The 5,000-nt window shown below is 30.8% G+C and overlaps 1 protein-coding gene and 1 long non-coding RNA gene across 15 annotated transcripts in view; one reads left to right on the top strand and one right to left on the bottom strand.

The window, feature by feature from the left end:
* The window catches only part of pyd (zonula occludens-like protein polychaetoid), a 323,521-nt gene that overhangs the window by 21,325 nt on the left and 297,196 nt on the right, over nucleotides 1-5,000 (top strand). The gene's annotated exons all lie outside the window — the stretch shown is intronic.
* LOC138861470 (uncharacterized) overlaps nucleotides 55-5,000 on the bottom strand; it is a 7,848-nt gene continuing 2,902 nt past the window's right edge. The window contains exon 2 of the long non-coding RNA XR_011398527.1: nucleotides 55-823. This is a non-coding gene — a long non-coding RNA (uncharacterized lncRNA). The remainder of the gene's footprint in view (nucleotides 824-5,000) is intronic.

Here is a 5,000-nt window from a genome sequence, read left to right as displayed (position 1 = left end):
TGCATCTGTTTTTTAAGTGTTTGATTTAGGAGTAAAACGAAATGAGATCCCATATTATAGGAGTTCACAAGCTTTTTTATTCCAAATATTTATGTATTAACAGCTTTACAACAAGCACTCCTATACATCTTTCAAGGGGAAAAGATAAAGAATAGATGCAAGTGGAATGCCCCTTAACTTTTTTACTCTGTCTCTAGAACTGATTTCACAAGTACTATGTGTGAGAAATTCAGTATATAGATGTCTGTTTTAGTTTCACAAATTACATTAGCAACTGACATTGCTTGTTCTGTTCAGAGTGAAATACTGAAGATTGAACTGCATGAACTCTTGAGACATTCCTTTATGTTAAGTACCTCCTATTTTTAATATATATACATATATGTATATATATATATATATATATATATATATATATATATATATATATATATATATATATATATATATTAAGTGATTTTGAAGATCTTTTTGCCTATATTTTTGAGAAATTAAATATATTTTTCAAGTTCTAATCCAGTTTGATAAAAGAAAATATAACGTATTTGTAATTTCTTTGAATATGTTTACATTTATATATTAAGTTTCTCCTTTATAATAGCAAGATAGGAGTGTATGAAGTAAGTTTCAATTAGTGTTTTGCAATTGTAATCTTTTCAAACCTACTATAGTTCCTAATAACTGAATTATCCTTAATTTCTTACTTATCTTGCTGTAGCTGTCTGTGCATTCTACTTTACATCCAAGTCAGATGCGAGGCCTGTTCCAACATAAGTCCTTGTCTCTCATCTGCAAGCTGTAGCACTGAATTGTAATCATCAATCTGCAAAGGAGGCATTATATTTGTTAGTGTGCTTCATATCTTGTATTAATCCCTGGTAGACAAGGAAATTCAGACTATATGTCCACAGGACTGGAAAAGGCAACACTCTAAAGTTGGTAATAAAGAAATGAAAGAAATAGTAGGTAAAGTTAGTTTTGTCCTGTGAACCACTTATATCTGATTATGGAAATTTATATGCAAAGGACAAAATGAAGAGCATTGTTTAAAAACTAATTAGGAATGCAAACCAGCCAGTTAAACAAACCCACTATAATTGACATACCAGTGTTTGCTGTTACTGTATACCATCCTCTAGAACAGTGTTGTCCAAACATTTTCTCCTATTGTACCCTTTATTACCTTCTTGTATTGTTATGTACGCCCCCCCCCCCTATCCACCATGGCTAAACAAACCATTTTAATTAGAATAATGCAAATAATATACAAATTATGAAAAGACTGCATTGCAGAAGTGTTGGTCAATAAATTTAAATTTACTAAACAAATAAAAAATGATTTTATAACAAAATGCTTGAAAAACATGTATATGACTTGTTACAGATATGAAGCGTTTGTGTTCCTTGTTTGTTCACGTATCCCTATGATCTATGTTGCGGACCCCAGTTTGGACAACACTAGAAGATAATAGAAATATTATTTATCTTTGCATTTATGTTGTATGATTTTGTACCATAAGTAAGAAGGGCAGTGACCCATTTGTTGAACTTAGGAGTGGTTATTGATTTGTATTGTAATCCACTGCATCATCCAGTCCTTTAGACACCATTAGCACATTAAGAATGAGGATACTTTGTAGAATAAAGTTCCCATTGTTAAACTCAGAAGAGGTTTCTTCATTATTATAGTATCTCTGATATATATACAATAACTTCCCTTGGTTAGAGTGTGGTCAGTCCTCTAGATTTTCTTTTGTGACTTACTAAATAAACCAACTAAGAATTCACTGGCCATTTCTAGAAATTTCTGACGAGATTGCTTTGATCATCATAGAATATCAGTTTCTTAATGTCAGTCAGAAAGCATCTCTCAAATGGATAGAAACTGGAATTTGGATAATGCTGCTATTTAATTTTTACATTTTGGTTGAGTTAAAAAATTGCTGATCATTAATCATTACATTTTGTGTCTGATAGGCTTTCATTACTAGTGATGATTTAGATCCATTTGTCATCCATTAGGCTGCCTTTTGAATATGGGATGTTCATCTCAAGTCCAAGGTTTACAGTATGTTTGATCAATATTGGATATATATGATGAGATACCTGGCAGAAAGTCAGTGTATATTATATTAAAATGCTGTTTTATTTGTCCCTGATCTTCTTTCCCCTATAGATCATAAGAGTAGCTGTGAAGCCACTCAGAGTAATGCAGTTTAAGAATTTGATATAGATACAATTGATTACTGTATTCTGTCGAAAGACAGTTGACAGTTGATTGTATAATTCTAGAATTTTTCAGCAGTTAATTGTGTAATTCTAGAATTTTTAGGGAATATAGAAAACCTGTGATGTACACTGTTAAACATGGCTAATGTAGTGAGCCATAACCCATGCAGAGATTTAGTATACTCATTCTTACCATTTAATGTTCTTGTATTTGGTAGCAATGCTCTTTTTGACAGGAGAACATAGTTTGCTGTTATAATATAGACCCTGCTAAGGTAATAAATATCTTATATCCTCTAAGAACAATGCATATTGATAAAACATTCATTTTCTGGTATGAAGTATATAGTACATATTTTATATGACCTGTTACTAAGTTTGTAACTTTCCCATATTTTAAAAATCAGACGCATTTTTCTGGAAGTTATACTTTGAACCTCTGAAATAGTATGTCTCTGAGTTTTAAATTATACCTTCTTTTTCCTTCTTATGGTTACAAAGTTTTAATTTTATTGGTCACTATGGTCATCATGTGATTCCTACCTGATAAAACTTACTATTCTAGAATTTAAACCGTGCTCTGTATTGCATTTTCAGCTGCACTGAGAAGATTTGTGTATTTTTAGGCATTTTTTTTTTATATATTTCTTTAGGAGTAACTTGAAGATATTAATTTTTTAAGGGCATTCTAAATAATGTCTCACCTCTCTGGTAATCAAAAACTTTTAACTTGACCTTTACAGATAAAATGATTTGGTAATTTTTCAAAATCTAAATTGCAACAGTTACAGACACATGATTACCTGTTTGTATCTTTAGAAGGTGATTACAAGATGTAGATAGTTCTATACTTCTGGTGTTTCAATTAAATGCATTGCAAAGATTCTAAATTTAACAAAGAATTCTCTGTATCTCTAATTTTCACATTTCTGTCATTTGTACTTTAACCTCCATTGAGTGAAGTTCATGTGTTTTGGGTCTTTTCAATGCTACCATATGCAAAATGATGATTATATAAGTAAATTGACGTTCAAAGAAATTGTTTACTTTGTTTTTTCACAAAGTTTTCCAATTATTATGTAGACATACTTAGGGAACTGAAGCATAGGACTGCAGTAGTCATTTGTGTATATCCTTTATGAATTGTTGTGATTATTTTAAAAAGTTTAGGGAAGGACAGTCAGTCAATACCTTAGACATGTATTGGTGAATTTGAGATTCAGTTTTGCTCCAGTGTACAAAAGCTGTAATCTTTTTATCCTCATGACTGTTGTAGAATTATCCTCCTATTTCAGTTTTATTTCCTAAGATGTTAAAGGAATGTTTTCTGCTTAAAATTCAGCTCAAATATTTGATCAATTTTGCTTTGATCAGGAAGCAAAGATTGATTTTTAAAACTTTTTTTTTAATTGTAATGGTTGTGTCTATAGGTTTACTCTGTAACATTCATGAATTATGGTGTAGCCAGGTTAATGATTTATGAAAAGATATAGAATTTCAGTTTTTTTCTGTTGTACATGGATTTCTTGCCTTATAATGTTAAATCTGAAATTATATCCTTGAAATATTACTGGTTCTGACAGAATAGGAGAGAAAAATAAAAATGGAGCTTTTTGCACTTGTGCTCTAAAGATAAAGTAGTGGTCAAAATTATGAAGATGTTTTGTATGGAAAGAAATGTAAGGATACATTGGGAGTGTTTATATATAAATTGATTGGTGTACATTATGGGGCACTTAGTCTTTAATTCCTTGATTAAAGAGAATTAGATTTAAACTTTCAATAATTTAACTGTTTACATAAGGAATTAGGCAATTGGAATGGCTGTTATGTACTGTCACATACCTTTTTTTTGTTATTCTCCTTATACTTATGGCTTAGGTGCTTGAATGAAAAATGTTGCCTCACTGGATTAATTCCTCTTGGCCAAACATTAAGACAAGGAGAATGGGAGAAAACAAACAAACAAACAAATGATAAGGTAAAAGTGGGGAGAAGAAAGGAAAATAGGGAGAAAAGGGAGGGAAAGGGAGAGGGAGTGAAAAAGAGAGAGAGAGAGAGTGAGATCAAGAGCAGGCATCAGTTTTTCCTCCTGTCTTTTTGTCTTCATTTATAGTTTTTTGTTTACTAAAAGCTTGTGCTTGCAAAACCACTTGTAAAACAATGAAAACTTATTCACACTAATATTGAATTGTTGAAAAGGACAAACAGAGAATGATGAAACCTACAAAATTCTATATAATTATTTGATCCATTCCATTGAAAGATGATTATATAACTCATTATGTGGATAATATACAGAGTTCAAAAAGGAATAACTTGTTTAATATAATTAGGATGAAAAGGCCATCATGCACCAGCAGTAAGAGAGAAAAAATTCTTTTCATGGCTAAATGTGTCTGTTTGATCTCTTTGTTAGCACAAGGCCAGACTAGTGCATGTGCTCTTGTCTCATGCTTATGGTAATGGCTAATGAATGAGGGAAGCTGGCAAAGAATAAAAAGCTTTTTTCTTTCTTTTGTTCCTTTTTTATTGAAGAGCGTAGATAATTTTAGTTCACAGGAGTGGCTTTTTTAGTGTATTTACTTGTGGAATCTTTTGTGGAATGGTAAACGGACACATCAGATAGTTTTAGCAAGGAGAGCTTTGTATGTTTTATAATATTGTAATAATTTTTTATTATTCATATATTATGAAAATTTGGATATATTTTTTGGTAATGATGGGCTATTGTAGATGTATATCGAGGGAATTGATTATTATTTCCTTTT

This window comes from Penaeus vannamei, chromosome 4, assembly GCF_042767895.1.
Source record: "Penaeus vannamei isolate JL-2024 chromosome 4, ASM4276789v1, whole genome shotgun sequence".
In the NCBI taxonomy this organism is placed as follows: Eukaryota; Metazoa; Arthropoda; class Malacostraca; order Decapoda; family Penaeidae; genus Penaeus; species Penaeus vannamei.
This window is presented reverse-complemented; position numbering and strand designations above follow the sequence as displayed.